The 25,172-nt window shown below is 34.8% G+C and overlaps 1 long non-coding RNA gene across 1 annotated transcript in view; it reads right to left on the bottom strand.

The window, feature by feature from the left end:
- LOC149069508 (uncharacterized) overlaps positions 1-20,100 on the bottom strand; it is a 52,053-nt gene extending 31,953 nt beyond the window's left edge. The window contains exon 1 of the long non-coding RNA XR_016195095.1: positions 20,050-20,100. This is a non-coding gene — a long non-coding RNA (uncharacterized LOC149069508). The remainder of the gene's footprint in view (positions 1-20,049) is intronic.
- Between the last annotated feature and the right edge of the window lie 5,072 nt (positions 20,101-25,172).

The raw sequence follows: 25,172 nt of genomic DNA, 5'->3' as shown, positions 1-25,172 counted from the left end.
AATTATGCTAGTAGATTTGTTTTCTTTCTTTCGTTCTTTTGCATATTTGTGAAGTTCCATTGAATATTATATTATCATCACTACTTTTCGAGGCTAACAAACTAGCTCAACCACAAAACATTTGATATTTGATGATATGAATAAATAAAACTTTCTTCTTCTTAATGAAAGGATGGAAAAGATATCGAGAGGAAAAGCAAAAATTTAAATCTGAAAACCAACGTTGGAGGGCGTATTTACTGCTTTACCCGATTTTTTTTTGACATACATATTCTGTATTTAAGGATATCACAAACCCAAAATTACACTGATTGAGATCTGAGGATTGGGTAGTAAAAAATTTGGAAGGCAGTCTTTTTATTCTAAACACAGCGCAATGCCGGTCTGTCTTCATTGTACTACCAAGTGAGTTTTTCCAGAAGCAGCTGGATGCACGTCACCATCTACGTGAAAATATAATCTCTAGTGTTACTTTTGTGAAGTTATATTTTTACTTCGGACTGTGAGTGAAGTTTAATGATCCTAGACCACATATTCTTTACAGACACAAATAAACACTCCACAAAATTTTTTGTATACAAAACTCAAATAATAGATCATTTTCCAGTAATAGGATATATAAATTTATACAAAGGAAACCAGAAGGTAAAACATTATCAAAACAAACATTTAAATATACTAGCAATAAATTCGAAGATTTTATTGTAAATATAAATTTTATTGGTGCCCTAGAGGAAAGATGTTTAGAAAATAAATACAAACGATTTCCTGGTATTATAACATCAAATTCTAATCTCTGGATAAAAAAAGTTAAAATGAAATTTAAACAATTGGATCACTAAAGAAATAGTAAAAAAGAATAAATTATAAAGAAAGATTGTACAAAAATATAAAAAATATCCAAATATTGTTTCACACGAATTCGAATACAAGAAATATAATCAAGAACTGAAAATGTATATTAAAAAAATTGAAACAGGAAACGCACATTAGTAATAAATTTAAGGCATGTGAGAATAATAAGAAACCGTAATGGAAATGTATCAATCACAATGTTCTAAATAAAAATGTAAAGCATAATATACTTCCAATCTCTGACAGCCATAAAATACTAGCGAAAAAATTCAATGAGGACTTTATAACAAGAAACATAGAAGAAATGGAACTAGGTACAGACTGCGATTGTGAGGAGGAGCAAACAATAACTAATCTAACAACCAGATGTATTTTTTTGAAATTAATGATAATGATATCAATGAAATTATAAAAAAAATAAATATTATCAAAGCAAGTGGATGCGATCAAATAACCCTTAAGATGTTGAAAATAATCGCACATTATCTCATGGATGCACTAAAAAAACTAATCAACTCATCAATAATAAAGGAATTATTTTATAGTCAGTTACAATATGCCATAGTACATCCCATTTATAAAACAGGAGTGACAGATAACTTATTAAACTACAGGCGCATATCAATTGTTCCCATTTTTTCAAAAGTAATAGAAAAGTGTATGAAAAAACAGCTCATAAGTTTCCTAAATTATGAGGACTTCCTAGCACCTAACCAATATGGGTTTCGAAAAAATCAAAATACAGAAATGACCATTTTAGAACTAAGTAACTATTTAAATAGCCGATTTAACTATAATAGATATTCAATAACAGTTTTTCTCGATTTAAAAAGAGCTTTTGACTATGTGGATCTAAGGACACTAACAGAAAAATTGTCATCAGCTGGTATATACGAGTTAATACATTAAACTGGTTTAAAACACATTACTTTAATAGAAAACAAGCAGTTGAAATATAGCCAGCCTATATATACTATATATTAAACCAGTTTAATGTATTAACTCGTATATACCAGCTGATGACAATTTTTCTGTTAGTATCCTTACGCAGCTGATGACTAAATATAGTCTTTGAAAATACGGCTTTTGACAATCATCATCAATTGATGGTGTCTTAGAGAAAAGAGCTTAAGAAATTTACTCTGACACAAAATTCAGTACAACACAAGCTATCAGTCATGTATTACCTGGAAATTTCTTAAGTGTTTCGTGGAACATTAATCTGAAAGAAAGACGCATGGTAAAACTGTAACTATTCCGTTGAACACTGGGACCTGCGTAAGTAGGAGGACATTAGAAGATACCTGCAAATGATACCGGCCACGTACAGTAAAACCTGTCTCCAACGGAATCGCAAGAGTACGTGATTTTTTTTTCGTTGAACACAGGTTTCCTATCTCTTCCACGTGACTTCTTATCGTTTTACACAATTCAGATGAATATTTTTAACATGTAGACAACTCACACAGCACACGAAACTTCAATTATAGACTTCTGTGCACTTGCTTATTTGGTAAACGAAAGTTAAGATACTAAAGTGGGACGGAAATATATCATTTTAACCGGAAAAGTTTTATCTTTAGGAAATTCCAGTTCTCAAAGACGGAAAAAATTTCAAAATTTCTTATATAACGTTCACGGAACAGTTACAAAGAAGATACTTACGACAGGACAAGGAAAAAAAATGTCGGAATGGTAACGACATATTGATACAGCTGATAACTCAGCATCAATCATCTTCAAAGTCTCCGTTTCCGGATCTTCCAGACAATTTCTTACATTTTTTTCCCTTCAAATAATAAAAGAATTTCATGTCCCCTTCATACAAAAAAAAACTTTTTTAAAGGAAAGACTAACTTAAAACCCTTGATTTCTCGATAATGTGACCGAAAGTACCGTCAGATAATGCGATGATTTCATTTAATTAATTCTCGTATTAATGAACCGGAACTGTTTCACCATTTCATATGAAATAAAATTAATTTCTTATTCACGAATAATCTCTTTTGAAAGGTTCTTAATTTATAATGAAAAAAAATTACACTTAAATAATAACTACATTTCGATTAAAGCGTCTCTTCCATCTTCCCACGTTCCCAGTGAAAAATATAATGAAATGCTTGATTAATTTACGATATTCATTTCTGGTAAATATGTGAAGAAATTTTATTTATTGTTTCGCACATTTGGCTTCTAGGTGCGTTGAAGTACCGAATATTAAATGATGTCATGGGATCTAGAATTTCGTACTTGTGGAGACATTAATTATTGTCCTCTTTCTAGAATTATATTCGGATATTTCATTTAATCTGAATTACAGGGATTCTTAACCTTTGGGTCGTGACGCAATCTTGACTAGCAGGAGCTTCAAAGATTGGTCGTACAAAACCACTTATAGACAGGGATTCTTGAGCTATGTGTCACAACACAAACTTGATTCGCGGAGGATTCGAACCTTGGTTGTACTAAGCCACTTACAACCAGAGATTCTTGAGCCATGGATCACGACCCGAACTTGAATCACAAGGGTTTCAGAGTTCGATCGTATAAAGTAATATACAGCCAGAGATTCATAAACTATTGGTCACGATCCACAATTAATTCGCCGGAGCTTCAAATTTTGGTCGCACAAATCCACTTAACAGCCAGGAATTCATTAGCTATACGTCACGCCCCAAACTTGATTCAAAAAACTTGATTCCCACAAACTTTATTCAGGGATTCAGGGATTGACCGTACAAAGCCACTTACAGCCAGGGACTCATTATCCATGGGTCACGGTCCAAACTTTATTCGCAGGAACTTCAGAGATTGGTTGTGTACCAATTCACTTAACAGACAGGAATTCATTAACTATGGGTCAAGCCCCATACTTGATTCGCAGAGGCTGCAGAGATTGGCCGTACAAAGCTACTTCTTGAGCTACGTGTCACAACTCAAAGTTGATTCGTGGAGGCTTCAAAGATGAGTCGAAAAAGCCACTTACAGAGAGGGATTCTTTAGTTATGGGTAGCGACACAATCTTGATTCGCAGGGACTTCCGTCAAGGGTCATACGAATCCACTTACAGTTCTGTTATAAAAACACTTATTGTGCGTCACTTGTTTCACTCTCATTTCGATAAACAAACAATCCAATGGTTCCTAAGTTGATCGAGTGAACTAGAATTCGAAAAAAAAAAGAACTCTAGGTCATGGATAAGTATTTAGTGCAAATCCCAACTTTTTATGTCGATTGGTTGATTTTTTTATCAATTTCTAAAATTTATCCTGGAATTTTCGCCCGCCCTGTATATTATTCACAGAATACTTGTTTCGTCACCATAATAAGAAATATTTTTAATAAAATAACAATAAGCATAATTATTATAATTTTTTTTAACATACGCGTGTTTTTTTATGTTAAAATAATAATAATATCTATATATATCACTATGGTCACCGGAGACAGGAAATTCAACAATTCCGTTCACTAAAAACATATGAAACGGAAAAGTTATCGGAATTGTAAACTCTCTTAATACATAACCGGGAGAGTAAAAAAAAAACTATATATACCTTAATTTAATTCTCCTGCTATATTACCTCATATCAACGCACGAATATTCAAATCGTATCAAATTTCAGTGGCATGTAGTGGCTCCATTCCACATTTACCATGCAACCAACACACATAAACTATGAACGTCTATATATTTTTCATTTCTCTCGAAAAGTTTATTTTTTTTCTCTCCACAAATTAAATTTTCCAATCTCTTCTTACGTCAAATTTACGTTTACGTAATAAAATATGTTCATTTTCGTGGAGAGAGAGAGAGAGAGAAACAAAAAGGATCGTTTCCTCATCTTATTTTATATGCAAATTCTATTTCCCAGCGAGAAATTCTTTTTTTTGACGTGACTTTAAAACAAAACAATTATGATGGTTCTTTTGTTTTATTTTATTTTATTTTTTTTGTTCATTTATTTTAAACAAATTTTTAGAAGAACGGTATCATAACTATGAATGCATTTGCATTCATTAATAAAAGATAAAGACGAACAAGATTGGTTTATATAATATTTTCTATTCAAAGTTTCTCAAAAACGCATATTTTTGCTCTTAGAAGTGGAGAAAAAAAAAAGAAAAGAACCGAAAATATTGAAAATAAAAGATTTTCCTTGGGAATATTGATTCCTGGGCCAGGTGATGACGACGTCAAAGGAATTACGAACATGTTCGTATCTCGCTGAGTAGCTGATAAATATCTTAATCATTGTGTTCCCCAAAAAACTTCCAGCTTTTATGCATAAAATCAAATACGGAGGGAAAAAAATGCCTTTAAAGACCATCTATTCACAAAATATTCTGCCATTACGTGAAATAAAGGGCAAAGAAGCAACGATGGGGATTCTTATAATACGTGTTTATTTATTTAGTGAAATTCGAGTTAATTACGAAATTTTTATATTTGCTTCCATAAATGAAAATATCTCGGGTGTCTTATAATATAAATATTCCGTGTTACATTCTGTTTATTAACTATTAGGACAATATTTTGATGACAATTAATTAATTGAAAAATATATATAAAATAACAATAATAAAAAAAATAGAATACTAAAAAACCAATATTTGATCTCAGGAAATTTGTTTCCTTACAGATAAGTAAGTGTTTTGGAACTTATTAAAATTTTGCATTAAAATCATAATTAATTAGATTATTTTCTTGTGAGGATTATTTTTAATTAGTTGAACTGAAATTTCAATATTTTCAATTATTATTTTCGTTGTAAATGAACTTCAATTTCATTAATTATGAAATATAGAGTATTTAAAAAAATTAGTGTCATTGTTACAAAAGTATGGTATAAGAGGAGAAAAAAATTACTAAATAATCAAGAAAATCAGGACCTGTTCTTTTCATACGTTCACTTTTCATCGATAAACTCGATCAGGGTATCGATAGGATTGCTAGAAAAGTCGCAGATGACGTGAAGCTAATGCGGGAAGTCGGAAATCAAAGCGATATGGAGTTGCTCCAGACCAACTTAAACAGGATTGCAGCATGGGCAAATGAATGGAGCATGACGTTTAGCGTTGACTAGTGCATGGTCGCTCATTTTGGTTCGAACAATCCACGTTTCTCTTAGAAGTTGAATGGTGTCACTATCCCGGATGCAACTAGGGTCAAAGATTTGGGAATTCTCATTGACTAGCGCAGGCCCGTCATTTGGGGGGCGGCGGCGGGGGAGACCATTGTCACCCCCCTGGATTTTGAAAATACACTTAAAATGATATATATATGCAAATATATATATACAGACATTGCGTACATGCGCTTTGCCCCCCCCCCCTCCCACTTCCTGGAGAAAGTTGAAATGACGGCCCCGGACTAGCGGCTTAGGTTTTCTGAACGTTGTTCAGCGGTAGTCAGAAAATCGAATAGAATGTTTGGTTTCAAAAAGGTTCGCGTTCTCCTAAAGTTATTCTTCCGCTTTTCCGAGGCTTAGTTCGTCCTGGACTGGAATATGCTGTAAGGTTTTAAAGATCATACCCACAGAGGGACATAGACTTGGTTGGACGGGTGCAGAGAAGAGCTACAAATGAGACTATTCCAGAGAGACTTCATATTTTGAATATGTTTAAATTGGAGTGAACGCAGGGGTGTCGGAGAGATATGATCATGGTGTTCACAATTTTCAACGGGATGGATAGGATGGACCATAAATTACTAGTACACCGTCAATCACCTGCTTTTACTAGGGGAAACCAGTATCGATTGTTAAAAGACTAGGTTATGGTATCGCACGAATTTTTCTCTAATAGGATTGTTAATAAATGGAATACTACTAAACCAGACATGCGCCTCGTCCATATTCCTCTGCGGAACCTCTAACGAATTGGTACATGTTGGCATAGGCGGAGATAGACGTGGAAGTCTGGGGGGGCCACGGTCATTATTGCTGGGGGGGCAAGATGGTGATGATGATGATGTCGATTCGTCTATACATATATGTATTAGATCTGTCGACTTCACCTTTGATGTTGCGGGAGGGGGGGGGGGGGCAATGCCCACCTCACCCCCCCCCCCCATATCTCCGCCCGTGCATGTTGGAATGTGGGTGTATGTATAGTGAACCTTCCGTGAAGTTTGTTTCTGTGTAATGCTTGTTATGTATAGTGCTGCCATCTGAAATCAATTTTTTAAACTATGGGTTTTTCCCTCAACTCATAGCTCGTGAAATGTAATGAATGAATAATTATAACACGCGCGCGCGTTGTATGCCTACTGCTCTCTGCGGCGAGACTTTTTAACAGGGAGATCGGCTCGCATTTGCGCCTTGAAGTTGGGAACCGCAGAAAACCACCTTGAGCCGTCCACCACTGTGGTGACGGTGGGGTTTGCACCCGGATCCTCGCGATGCGAGTCCGTCACTATGTTCATTCGTCCACCACAGCGGCTAATAAATGGAATAGCTTACCTTACCCCCGGACGTAGTAAATTCTAACATAATTGACACGTTTAAAAAATAAATACGATAAACATGTTGCGATAAATCGAGAAGCTATCCATACTTAGAATAAAACACCATAAGTATCCTTTATGGGCATTGTATAATATTTTATCATTTATATAGGTTGTTTTTGATTGTATTTTTGATTGGGTTTCTGTATTTTTGAAATATATGACATCCATATTTGTTATGGGCATCTTTTTCTCAGCCATCTCGTTACGCATTTTGCCTCTTATGGTGTTTTATTTGTATATGTACGGACTCTCGGTTAACAAGATTTTTCTTGGCCCCTTAAACACAGCATTCTTTCATAGAGAGAAGTACGCAGAGTCTGTGAATCTGCAATTTTTTGGCATTTCTACAGTAATCATAAGCACTTGGGAAATGTCTACCAATGTCGTATAATGACTAGTTACCGTGTGCAATAACTGATTTATCACATTTACCATAACATATATACACATGTCATTTTTTCTTAAATACTATAATTTTAGACTTATAGAGTTCCGCAGAACTCTATCAATTGAAAATTTTGAATTGCTTTGATACTACAATTACGTTTCCCTATTCACCGCACATTTTTTCATTTCAAATAATTCATAACAATGTAAACTTTCGAAAATTTCATCTATATATATAATTGGTTTTCTCTCTGTGTGTGTGTGTGTGTGTGTGGGTTCTTTATTACAAATTTACAATTTTACAATTTTAATCTTCTTTAAATTTTGCATACGTACCAAACATGGCTGGTATTGAACTATAGGCTACTTTAAAAGTTCGTCAGAGCTGGGCAAATGCCGGAAATAGACGAAAAACTGTCGGGCAACAATGGTTTTCCTGGGCCTCAACAATCACTTTCGGAATGTTTAATTTGTGTACCTTGGTTGCTTAGAAACGCGTTTCAGACATGTATATGCCTTTATAATGGTATGTCACTTTTTCAATCCTCCCAGTAATTGAAGAAAACCCGAGCAGCACCAGTAATTATAGCTAGTTATACATACAGTCGGACTGGTGATCAATTTTTTTCGTTAATGTCTTATACAATTATCCAAATAGAAACTTGATCATTTTCCTATAGCTCAGTGCCCTTAAGCTCCGTGTGAAGTTTATTTCCATCTTCCAATTTATAAAAAACCATGCGTGGTTCTGTCACTACAAGTGGGTAACTAGGAGGTACCTTTACTTCGTACACCCCTTATAAATATTACATTTAGATTTGCATTTGAGATTTCGATGACAAAAATGATAGGATTTTTTCCCCCATGTTCTTTGTGAACGATCCCCGTATTTCTTTTTAAATCTAGTTTTAACGTTGAAGACGCCGTTGCTGCAGGCTGTGCTTAGTCGTTGACAAACGATCGGCCGGAAGATACCGGAGATTATTTCACGATACAATGATTGTCAATGACGTCTGCCTCCAGTTAGATAATGGTAAGGTAAGAGAATGACACCATCGATTCAAAAACTCGTCTCTCGATACTGAGAATCATTTTTTATTTTCCTTATCGGAACGTTCAACACGATATAGTCCGTCTTCTTTTTCCTTCTTCTCTACAATGTTTATAGAAAAATTCACCTTGGAGCCATTAGTAAACCCATTAGCCTAGCTTGTTATATACAGCTCAAACATGCATTAATCTCCAGGAAAAACTCTCATATTTGATTATTTTTAATTGTTTAATTTGAATGTGTGTGTGTTTTTTCTCATTCAATAATAGATATGATAACAAGGGGTTTAATAGAAGGATGTAGTTCATGAAAAATATTACAAAACAATTGTTGAATTTTATATTTAATCGAATTATTATTATTTCTTCTATTTCAATAACCTCGCTACAATATTTCTAGTTTTATGGAAACTTTTTTTATTATTTTATTATTGTTGTTTGACTTCCTTTACATTGCCCTATATTACTGTTGTACAGGGGTGATTTCTCAATTCAACTTGCCGCAATTTACTGACGAACCGTTGATCCTGAAGAACCAATTAGAAAAAGTAACCAAATAACGTGTAGAACTCAGATATGTCACAAGGGATTGTATCAAACAAAAAATGTCCACGTTTTATATGGACACTCTGTGTTGAAAAACCAAATTGGAAAGTTGTTGCCCTGCCATGCCTGATGCCAATAACAACGAAAAAATCCACGTTTCCAAGTGCAATATTCGCAGAGATATTATATAGTCTAAATGTTCTCCGAAACAACAGCATAAATAAGGGAAAGAAACGTTGTCCGTTAGGTTTTCACTTTCCTTCCCAACTGTCCTTCGTTTCTCGAATTCAAATATATCAGTGAATATTGCAATTAAAAACGTGTAATTTTATTATTATTATTATTTTTCTTTTTTTGGCATCAGGGAAGGCAGAGCAATGACATTGTAATTTGGTTCTTGAACACAGAGTGTCCGTACAAAAAGTTATTTTTTTTATTTCAATAACTATACATTTCTTGCAACATGAATTACATATCTAAGCACTACACGTTATTTGGATATTTTTTCCTAATTGGAAGTGTGCCTCTAGGTTCAATGGTTCAATAGGAATTAAGCATTCACCGCTGCATGTATGTGTTAATTAATATTTACAACTCATTCATCCACCAACGAGGTGGCTTTCTCAACCACCTCGTTGGGCATTTTGCCTGTTGTGGCGTTGTATTTGTATTTGTATTTATTTGTAAATCAAGCGATGCTATGCTTTTGGGTAAAATAAACTAATTAGACTATCAAATAATAGACAGATACGTTCAATTACTTTTCATCAGATTCATTTGTTCCCCATTAACTCCACGTTCAACTCCATTTTTCTTGCTCATATGGCCAATTTTAAAACTACTCTTTTGTATTAGAGAAATCCAACTGAAACAAAAAAATTGACTACGCTTTATTTCCATTACCTATTTGTCTTCTAGAACCCTAAAAAATAGTTCCGTTAATCATACTCAACCGATGCATTTGCTTTGCATTCATGTATTCCCTTAGTATGTACAAGTAATATAAAATAAACACAGAACGTTTGGCCGAGAGAGAGAGAGAGAGAAGCTAAAAATGCCAAAACATTTTTTTCTTCCTTGTTGCTAAAAGAATTTGAAATTTCAATTTCAAACGTTTCAAATTTGTTGTTTGAAGATATTCAAAGCCTTGTTTGTTAGTTATTATTAAAAAAAATATCGAAAATATGATACGTGCATTTTTTTTTTCCTCCGCCCTTCAATCTCCGTTGATTCTTTCCGGAGATGCTTTTGATAAGACAGCTTTTTGAATAACGCATTCCAGAGACAAACTGAATACGCATTGAGTTGCTTCTGCATATTTTTGTTAAAGGGGTAAAAATCCTTCCGTTCATCTCTCGAGCAAACAATATACGTCATGCAACCGCCCTCTTTCTTGTCTGCATCATTTCCGCCTTCTCATTTTGTGTGTGTGTTTGAGAAATAAGACTTTTACGAATACTTTTCAAAAGAGATAACAAGAGATCGCCAACCTTCCTTTTCATTCTTAGTTTTTGAAGCAAAACTATATGCATTATTTATGACTTCTGTAGGATAAGACTGATGGCTGTGTGTGTGTATGTGGGTGGGTGTGCATTTTTGTGCTCTTGTAACTAAATCACGCCGTTTCCAATTTTGTTACGTTACTTGAAAGTTCTCGAACTTTGATATGTCATTTGCAAATGCCTCGTGTGTTGGATATAAACTCGCAATATTTGTATGCATGTATACATAATACCTATATGTTAGAGTTTTCTCGTGCATTCTGTGAAATTCATACGAATTGAAGATGAATTTTCTAGAAAATTCAAATGGTGACCAATCTATAACTTCCTTTTTTTTACGATTCTTTCTATAGTAAGGTAAACTAACAGTAGAGCAGTACATTACCATGCCATATAATTATGTTGGTTAAAATAAATCGAACTTATCTGTCGGCAAACTTGAAAGAAAAATCTATGGTTTTCTTTATAGAAATTTAGATTGTAATAACGTAGAATATGCGATTAAACTAGTCCGAAAATTGTCTGAGACCAATGATTAACTGACTTCAAAAATGGATTTAAGAATTTTTACATGTTTCATATATATATATGTATATATATATATATAATTAATGTATTTTCAACATTCTTTTCGTTCAAAAGTATCTTCAGGATATAAAGCAAATGCGCACTGTGTAGAAAATCAGGTCCAACGTATAGATCACTCAAAATACAATAAATCGAATCACCAAACATCCGTTTTAACGCTTATATAACCCCTTCTTCTAAGGGAAATGACCTGATACAGCGCAGACCACTCGCTATGTGAGATCGCGTGGTCGGATAGAAGGCCGATATACCGGTTCATCAAAACTCACATCGTCTTAAAATCGTATCCGTGAATAGAACAGAATCAGAACTGCACCTAAATTCATGGTCGAAACGTCAAAAAGTGGTAGTAAAATAGGAATCAGCTAATCTCCATTCTAAAATTTGTGGTTGCTAACGCAGTTCGATGACAGTAAGGAGGGGATTCACAGGTGGCAAGGGAAGCTATTTCAATCTAAAATAATTTGCTGATAATCAATGGGTCCACAGTTATGCCTCAACGGTTAATTAAAGTGACAAGGTCCTGTCACATGCAATAAACAAACTCACCCTTAGTGTCAAATTACGGAAAAGCGTAATAGAAACTCCCAAAGTTATAGAACACTATTTATTTAATATGAAACTGCATACAGTTTAATTAACAGTAATTTCAAAAAAGTGATGAAATACGAACTTCAAAAATTCGCCGCTTTAACCGTTCAACTTTCAGATTTCAGAGTTCAAAGGATCTCGACAAATGTCAATATTTACAAAATAGTTCACAGGCAACTATAGTTTCTTTACTCCAACAATGACTTTCGAAATTATGATTTAGAAAACCACTCTGTCCGAACGCTGCATAATACGCAGGCAATTTTCAGAGAGGCTTCACTTTCTCACTTCATTCATTTTTCATTGTTGTTCTACTTGATTAGTAAATGGATCAATTCGTGCACTTTTATGAGTTAATTTGACATGGCTTAACCTGAGTAGAAGTTGAGCTTCGTTGATAAGTATGGTCCAATTAACCGTTTCGTTCCAGCTGGACAAAGACATCCGTGTCTCAGCTGGGATGTGTGAACCCTGGTGAATTTCGGTACTTTGACGGAACCACTGACTATTAGATTGGTTAGATGCGCCAGTTAAACGGGGTATCCCATAACTTCATAAATTGTTTAAAAATTCATAGAAATTGAAGCAATTGGTAATTGGAATGGCATTTGCGGAATAATAATTACTCAATTCTCGAAAAGGGGATTTTTTTTCGTACAGAAAAAAAAAAATATTTCCGATTTTTGTCGCTAGAGGGTACTGCAAGAAAGTCCGTCAAGAGTGATTGGACCTGAACCTTTCTTCAATCTTTTCTGCGTCCGGCATGTTTGTAAAGCATGCCGGACTGCATGCTTCGATGATTCGTGGCCGAAACAGAACAACTTTACCACGAATGCTTCAATCACAATGAAAACCTTATGAAACCGCAAGTAATAGGGACAATTCGTAAATGAGCTGTTAATCATTTACTCTTTCATAAGACTCTGATTTCCATATTTCCAGTGATTTGTTTTCGTGCAGTGATTTTTATCGATAAACATTTGAACTAGATGTTTTTATCGTACCAAAAAAACATCCTCCTATAGTGAAAATAACTGTTTCGCACACAAACCGCATTTAAATGTAGCGATTCCTTAAATACTTATGAATTTTTGAACTGCCGTCGACGCCGCTTATTAAAATCAGGGATAATGTCATCATAACAATGTATTGTTATCACTTTTGCAAGGAACGGGAGGGACCAATACTATCCACATAGGTAAAATTCGTTTATACTTATCAGGATTTCGGTTTATGTTATCGCCTTCTTTCCGTTCCAAGTTTCTGGTTTTTTTGCGCGTTTTTGAAGTTGAGGTTTTTCTCTCATGAGTTGCAGACTTTGTAGGACGCAAGAGGGTGCACCCCTGCCCCCCCCCCTTCCGATGAAAAAAAACATTTTCATACTTCCTTATCGGACCATGCATATTGTTGCAGCAACTATGATTATTATTCCTTATGGCACTGCGTTCACAAGGAAGGAGGACACATTACTAATGAAACTCATGGTGACAAACTCATTCCAAACTGGTTTACTGAAACATGCTCAGATATCAGATCGTAGATGTATGCCAGTTATTGTATTCGCAATATCGATATGATGGATTATACAATATTTTTAAAATCTTTAATTTAAAAAAAAAAACACCACGGTGTTGAAATTTAGGACAAGGGAAAAACGGACCATCTCCGGTTTTGAACGGGACTTATGATCTTCATGCTTGCAACCGGGACTTTTCCGGATACAGTAATCAATCTGGTATTGATATCATAAACCCCGAGCCTTGATTCGATCATATTAAGCGGTGTCGACTGTATTTATATACTTATGGGACACCCTGTATATACAAAAAGCCAGCAGCTAAAGGCGAATTATAATTTATTGGGAATAAAATATTTGCATTCGAAACTAATTATTTTAAGATTAACTCCGAAATCTTTCGAGAAGTGCATGAAATAACTACATTAATTTCATTCTCGAATGAAGAATAGACACGAAACACTGAATTATTTCTAAGTGAATAATAATAATGATAATCGGATTAAAAATTTTACAATTATAGAATTTTAATAGCTACACTTAATAATGGAAGTTGAAGGAGGAGGAAAAAAAAGCTCAACACACGCTGTCCGATGCTCAATAAGTGTCCCGTATCATTAAACAGCGGAGTGATGTCGCGAAAACGAATGTTCCGGCGCTAATTTAGAACAATTTAAACTTTCAGCAATTTTTCAGTAAAGGATAATTTAATTCGAGACCTTTTCCCGACACGCTCTCATTTCTGTTAATGACTGCTACGAAATTAACAACGCTTTTAATTAGAATACGTCAGCGGCAGCGGAGGTCTTATCCATACTGACGTGGAAACATAAGCACAACCAGGTGATTAACAAGCCTATCACTCTAATGATTTAGGGAAGAAAAAAAAACAAAATAGAAATATGCGTATATGTAATATGTGCAAAATATACATACGCATGAAAAAATAATAATAATCACCCTATTTACGCATTTCTGTACGTTTTCTCTGTTAGCATCACATAGAAATTTAACTTCACTGCATTTTAATTAGTTTCCCCGATTCAAAATGATTATAAAATCGATTATCTCCATTATAATTACTTTTAAATAAAAAATTGATGGTTCAAAAATTATGATTAAACAGGACTGTAAATCAATGCAGTTGTATTTCATTGAAGTTTCAGCATAATATATAGGAAAAGTCTCCGTCTTCGGTATATATTGTTGGGCGGAGAAAAATCATCTCTCTCTCTCTCTCTCTGCATCTAAACCAGAATTATTCAACATTTTTACAACGGTGGATCCATGAAAGAAGTTGAAAATTGCGCTGGAAAAATGTGAAAAATGGTTTGCGGACCGGCAAAGCAATAAATAAATGGGATAAATAATTTGGGAATTGACAAAAAATAAATTGGATGAATAAAAGATAAATAGTAAAAACGATAAATGAGTAAGAGAAATATATGCAGGGTGTAATTAAACCTGATGGTCAGAACTGTAAGGGGTGATAGAACTCACGAAAACAACTTTCACCACACAATGTAGGGTCGGAAACCGGTAACGAGCCGCGAGACAGCGGCTGCATGATGAAAATGTAGAACACAGAAAAGACGAAAAGAGAAAGGATAAAGAATCTTTATTATCAAAAACTTTACAACAAACGCTCAAATGGATGATCACCAACTGCAATACAGGTGTCACATCCACTGGGGAGTGGTGAATAGCGTACACAGTGGAAGATTCCTGGCATTTCACGAACGTCTGCAGCTAAGACACTGATTCGGGTGGCAAGGTACTCTGACGACTCGACTCGCGTCTCGTAACTGACGGTTTCTAGCTGTCCCAGAGAAAAAAATTTAGGCGGGATAGATCGGGAGATCTTGGAGGCCAAGTGACGTTCCCACAGCAGCCAATCCATCTGTTCGGAAAAACAATGTCCAGGTAGTTCCGCACAATCCTAAGGGAGTGTACAGACGCTGTGTCATGTCCATGGGCGAGGAATGAACTCGACTCCGTGAGTTACCTGCTCAAGCGTTTCAATGTTCTCGGATCGGGTACCGCCCTGTTTGGATCTGATCCCTTACCGCTTCTACGACGTTCTCATTTGCACCCCTATAAATAAATTGCACATCGGCGTTCTCCGCATTCAAATATTGCTGCATTTCTGCCGACGAATAGCAGCTTCATGACGGGTTTAGCAAAAGACAGACGTTTCATCCACTCCAGAGCGGACACGCCTTATTGGGGCTCGACGCTTGCTTTTCGACCTCACATTATATGCTGATAGTTGTTTGTTTTGGCGAGTTCTCTATCACTCCTTGCAGTTATAACCATCAATTTAGTTACGTCCTGTATATAATAAATACGTAGTGCAAACACAATAAATAAATAGGAGAAATATAATTTACGGGACCGGCCAAGCATAAATAAGCAGGAGAAATAATTGGCGGACTGGTAAAGAAATGAATGGAGGAAAAAAATTGATTAGCAAAATATAAATAATAGTGAGAAATAATTTTTCGATTGACAAGTTAAAAATAAGTGTAAAAAATAATTTGCGGACCGGCAATCTAGAACTATAATTCGTAGATGATCTGTCGGGTAAGAAAAATTAAAAACCAATATAGAGATGTTATAATATTCAAATGAATGCAAAATTATGCTTTAAATGTACGAATATGGGCGAAATTCGAACGGGCATGAAATTCTGTCTTACCGGTTTTCGTCCGCTGACCAGCGATTCAAGAGTACTGCTCTAAACCATTCAGATTCTCACAGGAAACATGCGCAGAACCACTCTAACCATGCAATGAATTTGAATTATCGAAATTTCCGGAAATTTTTGAGATAGTGCTTATATAAATATTGAAATTCAGGGCACCCCATAAATTCGTAAATAAGTCAAAAATTCATAAAAGTTAAAGGAATTGGTATGAAGGAATATGCAGTTTAAGAAGGAGTTAAGGGGGGGAGTTGTACGAAAGAAAGCCACAGAATTTTACCCTAAACCTTTCTTCAACCCCTCCGGTGTCCGAAACGTTCGTAAAGCTTTATTCGGCGATTCGTGGATGAGTTAAAATAACTTCACTAATGGTGCTTTATTCACCAATGCCAACATCATAATAAAAACCTTATGTGAAACCTTATGTATTCCTCACTTCTGTGTGAGGAATATCTTTTTTGCAAACCGCATTCAATTTTCTTTTTAATTCCTTAAGGTTTATGGATTTTTTTAATAACTTCTTGGGACATCTTGTATTTCAAATACTACTACTACTACTAAACCAGACATGCACCTCGTCCATATTCCTCTCCGGAACTTCTAACGAATTGGTATATGTTGGAATGTATGTGTAGTGAACCTCCCTTCCGTGAAGTTTGTTTCTGTGTAATGCTTGTTATGTGTAGTGCTGCCATCTGCAATCGATTTTTGTACACTATGAGTTTTTTTTTCAACTCGTAGCGAGTGAAGTGTAATGAGTGAATAATTGTAACATTGTAGGCCTGTTGCTCTCTGCGGCGAGACTTTTTAACGGGGAGATCGGCTCGCATTCGCGAAGTTGGTTTCATGCTCTGAAACACTTCTTGAATCTGGAACTAAATTAACAAGATCCTCCCGCTTTTCCTGTACACAGGCAAATCACATTCGCAGAGCAGATATTCTTTCTCAAATTCAATTCATGAACGATTAATCAATATTTAAAGCTTCAGGATTAATCGAAGATATAAAGCGAGAATAAAATCTATTAAAAATGATTAAAATGGAAAAAATAAAAAGTAACGCTTGTGTCATTATTCACGGGCATTGTTTATAAGTTGCAATGGAGGTTGCAGAGGCACCTGTAGTATAACTAGGAACATGCTAAAACCGGGGAATCGGAATATTTTCGGGACCGTTTCCAGTTGTATCCGTTTTTGAGGTAATGCTTGGTTTCGATCATTTTGCTCGCATAACAGCGATAGGTATACGTGGGAGCCTGTTGTAAACGTGCCATCGATCCACATAGAAACTAAATCCTTTCGCTGCGTTTGTCAGTGCGTGATTATTTTACTCCTGGATTCGGAGGAGAATTTGTAAAATACCTTCATTTATCTCTGGCTGCATCTGTGGAGGTTCGGCTATTTCCATAGTTCTGTGTGTGTGTGTGTGTGCTGTAAAAGTTTCCCATAATTACAAACTCTCAAAAACAAAAATTTTTCGGGAACCGATACATCACTTCGGAGATAATTGAAACCCCGCGTCCGCTCTATTCTTGCAAGAACTGCTCCAAGGAGTATTTTGAAGGAGGAAAACAGACCACCCACTGATGAAACAAGTAGAAATCCCGCTGTTCCATCCGATGTTCGTTGCACTCGGTTATGAAATTATTTACAAGAATGATGATGATGATGCTCTGGGTATTAAATGAATTTCCTGCGCATGTCTTTCAACCAACTATTCACTGATGAAATCATACCCGATCCCTGCAGACTCTACCGACCATCTTTTAGATATAATTAAGTAGCTCTACACATACTTTAGGTGAAATACACATACCTTAGGTAGATGTACGGTGAAAAGATGTAATTCTAGTTAATTATGCATCATGAACACATTTCTTTACCATTTATTACGCAGGCTGAAGACTCATTCAGATGTCTGTCAAATAAGAAGCGAATTGAAATCGAGGATCAGTATCCATAATCGATGGAGATTTTCCAGGAAACAAATCTGCAACTCGTATTGTTAAAACCAACTACAGCTGCCATTGTGTATGCTAAGAATGATTTTAGGATGTTTCCAGAGAGCACAATCAAGCAACAACATCAAGATATCCGACTACGTTCGAGAGCACTTTTCTGTAAAATGTGGTTTAACAATATATTTTTTTTACTTAGAAAGTGCCCCAAAATGTTGAAAACAATAATACATTTTGCACTTCCTATGTCACTTTCTGCTTAAAATTCCTCTTTGTGTCAAATTTTAAGCAAAATTCATGTAATATTCGAAACACGATTGGGGAAGCGATTATTATGAATGGAATGTTTTGTTGTTTTCACAATATATTCAGCTGGTAACGGTGCAGATTATGTACCAAAAATTAAAGGATTGCATGGTATACTCATAAGCTACACTCGATTCTGTTGACATGCACATGTGAATTTTTCCGAAAATTTCATTCTACATATCGTGTATATAACACGGTAAATAGAATAATACGTGTGCCAGACCTTAGATTTTGGTTCATAACCTCAACAATATTTGGCAGAATTTCGTATTAAATTTTCGTAATGATGTCACGAATAGATTTTTAGGAAACGCATTTCCAACTCAAGTAAAATTTTAAAAATAACATTCTTCGTATAAAACGGGTTCAACATTTTTATACAAATACAAAGGCCCAACGAGGTTGGCTGAAAAAAGATGCCCATAAAAATATGGATGTCAAATAAATATCTAAACTATATCAAAATACAACAACCCAATAAGAGCAATAAAAGACCACTAATTATGATAAAATATAAATACACTGTCCATAAAAAATTATGATTATCTTGTCTAAGTATGGACAGATTTTCGATTTATCCAAATATGTTTATCGTACTCATTTTTAAACATATCAATTGTGTTTAGAATTCACGACCCCTGGTCACATAGTCATACGGCGATTTTCAACCGATGGAATTGGGTGGGAAATGAAGGGACTATCTATCGGTAGTTGCCCCATGCTCGGTAGGTAGAGAACTTATTTTCGATGTTCTTCCCTCAGATCGAGCCCATGGATCTGACAGCAACCTACATCGTCGCCACAGTGGTGGTCGGCTAAGGTGGGTTTTCTGTGATTTCCAACTTGGAGGGAAAATGCGAGCCGATCACCCCGTTAAAAAGTCTCGCAACAGGGCAAGAGAGCAACAGGCCTACAACAACACATTTATTCACTCATAGTCAGAAAAATTATGGCAGATGGCAGCACTATGATTAAAGCATTACACAGAAATAAACTTCGCAGTTAGATTCACTACACGCACATACACACATTCCACCATTCACATATTCGTTAGAAATTCCGAAGAGGAATATGGACGAGGTGCATGTGTGGTTTAATGGTAGTAGCACCTACCTGGTAGACGACGAGCAAATTACTACTGCACCACTCGGGCACTGTTGTGTTCATAGTACATTAAACGCAATAACTGCGCATGTTTATATAACCATAATTAAATTCCAACTTGAGATTTAAGTCTTCTGCCGATCACATTCGGTTCGTGCACCATGAACCAAGAAACTATCGTATAGAGAGAGAGCTATAATTCCGTTCGTCTATGTAGTTCTTGCTTTTAGTTCAACACGATAAAGATTCATTTCCCCGTTCAATCTCAAAGGTATGACCGGGCATATCCAAAGAGACAAAACACAAAGAAGAAGAAGAGGAGAATTCGATTCTGGAATCCTGTTATTTGCAGTCGGTTCGGTTCACTTACTTGATATTTCTAAGCTCATTTTTCTTTGCATACACGTAATCCCATAACTTTCCACTTACCCGTCCGTCTCCATACACCGTTCTCTCTTATTCTTCTTCGTTTTCCCCCGCCGATCCTTGAAAAATAGATTTATACTGCAAGTGCTCTATTTGAAACTTGCTCCAACTGCTTAAGCAGCAGCGTAACAAACGGGAGAAAATAGGAAAAAGAAAGATAGAGAAGAAAAAGGAGAGAAAAAGATTTCCCCACTAAAACCCTTCGTTTCGCTCTCATTCCTATGTCGTCTCTAGCGCTAGCTTTTTGCAGCTATAGCTTAGTGGGGAATGAAAAGAAATAAAAAGACAGCAAAAGATCACGGTTTCCAAATAAAGCCACCGACATCTATCAAAAAGTGAAATCTATCTCGGAAAAATAGATAAATAAAAAAAAATTAAAATCCCTATTGTTTTCTTCTCTGCCGTCTTTATTATTATTTTTAGGTTCAGTTTCACCAGAATAAAAGAAAATGGATAGGGCGTAAAAGTTGATAAATAGCAATAAATCCACTTCTAAGTTAAATGTAAATTTTTTTACATTTTCGAAAATATTTTATAAAAGGATAATGTTGAATATTATGTTATATTTTTAGTTGAGCTGGCAAAATTGATCATAAATAGAAATATATTATAGTACACAAATTTCAACATTCATATTTATCGTAATATTCGTACTTTCTACTCAATGCTGACTACAGCTCCGAATTGTAGGAATACGTACGTACATTGTTGACACGCCCTATGCCGGGTGGTTCCTACGGCTGTCATTGTTCAATTCTGAAGATGCAGGGTGATTCTGAATTTATGGAACAAAGTTTAAGAGAGGTGATATAAGACACCTAAACAAACATTTTTGGACTAAGAATGTGTAATTGAATCGCAATAGCAAACGTGGTAGAGGGTGTTTTTAATGTGAGTGCATAATAACACTTCACCAAAACAAAGTATCGTATTTTTCAGACGGTTTTATTGTGATATGTGCTATCAACTATCAACTATTCGAAGATCATGTGCAACCTTAGGTTCAGATTAGAGTTTGGGTTTTTCTTGGTGAGAGGATCATCAAGGTCATGCTACGATAAATGGGATGGCGTTCCACATTTCAATACTCTGCCCCCCTCGAATGACTGATTGCAGCAAATTCGTCAAAAAACTATGATAGTTGCTTTCGATGCAGTGTTATTGTACACTCTTTAAAAACGCCCTCTACCACTTTTGCTATTACGATCTGACCACAAACTCTACGACAGAAAATGTTTGTTTAGGTGTCTTAGGTGAATTTTTAATTTTTTTAAAATCATCGGAATGGCATTATTAATGACTTTTCGTTTTTGCTCCAAAACATTTCTTTAGACGAATCAGGAAAAGTCACGAGGAAAATTGTCAAATTTTTTGGAAATAGAGTTACAAATTTCCATAAAAATTTAAAAAGTGGGCAGGATGGCCACGCTGTAGTTCTATTGTTAACGCAAGAACCAACAAATAAAATTTAGAAAAAAAAAGAAATGAAACATTCTTTTCACACATACTCTCTTACAAAAACGTCACGTAAATCTTTGATATCATTATTTTATGATTTTTTATAAAATTCGAATCGACTATTCAAGTCAAAATAATTTAACGGTTAAAATGACTACAGCATTATTTTACGACACCAACAACAAGGAACATTTTGTAAAAAAAAAAATTATAATCTCATATAATATTGTAAAACAAATACACGTACAGTATGTTAAAGCAAATGAAAAAATTATTTTTTTATACTTATGATTGGGCCATCACATCCAATATTTACTAAAAAAATAATAATGAGAGAGAGAAAGAGTAAATACAATAGATAGACATCAAACAGATTTTTTCCCTCCTCTGTATATATATATATGGGATCTTTTTATATACGCTTTGTATTTTCATTGTATTCTCTTTTCTGTGTATTTTTCCCCCTCTTATCCAGAATGTCAAAAAAAAAGGAGAAATCAAAGAAAAACAGGACCATTCTTTGTAGGATGCTTAAACAAGAGCTACTTCTTTTAAAAGACGATGAGTTTCTTTTTCGTTTGATCTGACTTCCGCCATTTTGATTTTTTTTCCTTGTAGAAATTTCTATTTTAGCTTTTTGTTCCTGTGTTTTATTTCTTCCGGAATGTCCTTTATAATTTTTTCTTCGTAGTCTTTATAAGTTACTTTTTATATATATTTTTTATAGATAATATATATATTTTTTTGCCTTTAATCATTTGTTCGTTAATGAGATATTGCACTGTACAAAGAGAGTAAGAATTGATAGTAGAAACTTTCACATTAGTCTTTTTTTCTCTTCTTATTTATATCTTGACATGAGAGATAACTTAGAGATTATTATATATATGATTTTTTATTATTTATTATTCTGTTACTATTACTTAAGATTTCATTAAAGGGATTTTATTTGAAAATAAGAGGTGGACATGCTTTGTGGTTTCTGGAACCATTTCAGTGCGAAGATATGTGCATGTAATATTTGTGGAATTATGGATTTATATCACGGGCGTCCAACATCCGCTGACTCGGTAAAAATACTACACATAAAACTGAATTTCCGATCATTATTCAAGCTATTGGTTCCAACAACATGCCCACTTAGCAGACTAATTAGGGGGCCTAACTATTACAGGCCTCATGGAATGCCGCTCTAGAAAGGGTGTCGAATCAGAGGTAAGGGAAAAATTTCAGATTAATTTGGTAAAAATATACGTTGCGTCTGTAAAATTCAAACTATGGATCGTTAGGTACAATGAATTCCAGAAGAAACTAATCCTTCGATACATTTCACCTAGTTATGACCACAACCAGATGAACAATGAATATGTTTACGGAAGAGGAAGTGGAGAAATATATATATAAAGCCTATATGAATTGAAAGTGTAACGACTAAATAGTGCCGTGTTTCCAGGTCATTTTACTGGTGCGGCTTATACACCGGAATGTCACACTTAGTGTGGCAGCTGACCATTATGTTTGCTCTCGAACATAGAGAACTTCGTCGCTCCCTGATTTATATTATCTGCGAAATATCATGGCAGAAATTTTCAATTTTTAGTCAGTTTCTATCGATTTCACAGTTTCTAAAAAAATTTTATAGGGATAGAATCTTGTGGAAAGAGATGATACATGCAGATGTGATACTTCCAGATGGTATAGAATATATCTAAATGACAATACTTTCCTTTAAAAATTCGTAGTTTAAAATAGAAAATGTAGACCAATCGGTTGTTCAGACATCAATGAGACATTAAGAATCTCGTCTATGAGAATCTCCTCCTAGAATCTGATAAGAAGCACGCCCTTGAAATTGCGGTTATGTTCCTCTATTTAGGGACCAATTAATTACTTTTTTTTTAATTTCGTGTTTCTTCATTTTCCATGTCATTCTTGAGTCTGTTTTTCACCTGCTTTGTTTCAAATTTGTATATTTTTGGCGCTTTTCCTTTAAATATATAATATACATATTATATGCGTTTCGCTGCGTTTTAACATTTCAGAGTTTGACACTTATTTTGAAAGACCGTGTTTGAAACCAAATTGTTTGCTTTCACCCAGAACCAATTTACACCATTTGCCTAGCAGCCAAATGCGTAGATGTAGAGCATTTTTTGAACTCGTATTGCTTTCTTTCCTTCAAACCGAGTACAGCTCCAGTCTATCGCCATGGGCAGTGACTTCCGATTGAGTTGAGTCGTAAGTGTGTGTGTGTGTGAGTACCTAATATAGTTTGAGTTCTGATCCATTGTTTGATATGTGAATTTTTAGTGCTGTCACCTATATTTCAAATTGTGAAGAATTCAAAGATGAAGCATTTATGAGTTATTACTGAAATTGCTAAACTGCTCCTATCGTATCAATGAAATGCCTATTCGTGATGTATGAGGGGCAGAAAACTTAGGATTCATGCTACTGAAGCAAACTCACACATTGAATAAATCCATAGTATTTTTGTAATTTGTATTTCATAAAATTGAAGTAAAATGTTTATGTTTTTATTTTGTAAATGTACACAAATAATCTGTTTGCACAATTTCAGTCAAGGTAACGATTCCAAGTTAACTTCGTTGAAAATATAGATACTTTTATGAGAAAGTCGTGCCGTAAAAAAATATGATTCAACATTGTTAACTCGTGTATGAACATATTTTACATGAATCAGTTTCTTGTATATTCATCTTTTGAACAAGAACTATGTAACCTAACTTATCAATATTTGTCACTAATATCGATCAATGTCATAAATTAGAAAAATACGATTTTTTTTTTGTTTTAATAAAGCGTTCGATATAATACTTGTAACGTATATCATTATCACAGTGTATTCAATTTAAAAAATATATATACCTACTGTATGTTTTTCTACTTTCATACTAATCTTTTTCATCCGCATCCTCTCGACATGAACGTCTTTCCTATTGGATGTTCATCGCGAAATGGCCTGAAACGAATTATGAGTTTTCCACAGGAAACGGCCAAAGAGATCGCTTAAGTGATTATGGCCATCCCACACGAACTGGCATCGCTTCTTCAGAGAAGCCATAAGAACTTATTACATCCATTTTCATGATCAATGTCACTTTTCATCTGTCCATGTGCCTTTTCTTATTTCATAAATCCCGTAACTTTCTGATGTTAAGTATAAAGTTAACGTTGTGTGAAATCGATTAAACGTTGACGGGATAATTTTTTTGATTTGGGTTTTTCATGTATGTGTACACACAGGGTGATTCTGAACATAAAGTGCATATTTAAAAGCTAGGGTGCTAAACCTTTATGAAAGTGCGGGCTAAGTTTGAAAACGCATCAAAGGCAACTTAAGCGACCTGAAAATATGTGCCGCGGATCACTTAAGTGGGCTGGGAATGTGATGCTGGCCACTTTGGTGATCTGGGACTGTTTTTTGTTTTTCTTCTCTTACTTTGGACTGAGTAAAATAAGAAAGGAAAAATTCAATATTTATTCTTCTAGAATAAAATTACCCGCATCTTTCTCGGTCCTAATTTTAAATATAAAATTACTCAAAAAATATATTCAGTAAGTCAGGGCCGTAACTAGGACTTGGCTATTTTGCTACACCAAACACTTTAAAATTCGATAATGTCGTAATGGTGCTCTGTTCCCAC

This window comes from Pholcus phalangioides, unplaced genomic scaffold (genome assembly GCF_987345545.1).
Source record: "Pholcus phalangioides strain wild (caught in Gottingen) unplaced genomic scaffold, Ppha-v1.0 ptg000022l_1, whole genome shotgun sequence".
Taxonomy (NCBI): domain Eukaryota; kingdom Metazoa; phylum Arthropoda; class Arachnida; order Araneae; family Pholcidae; genus Pholcus; species Pholcus phalangioides.
Note: the sequence above shows the minus strand (reverse complement) of the source record. Positions and strands in the feature narration are given on the sequence as shown.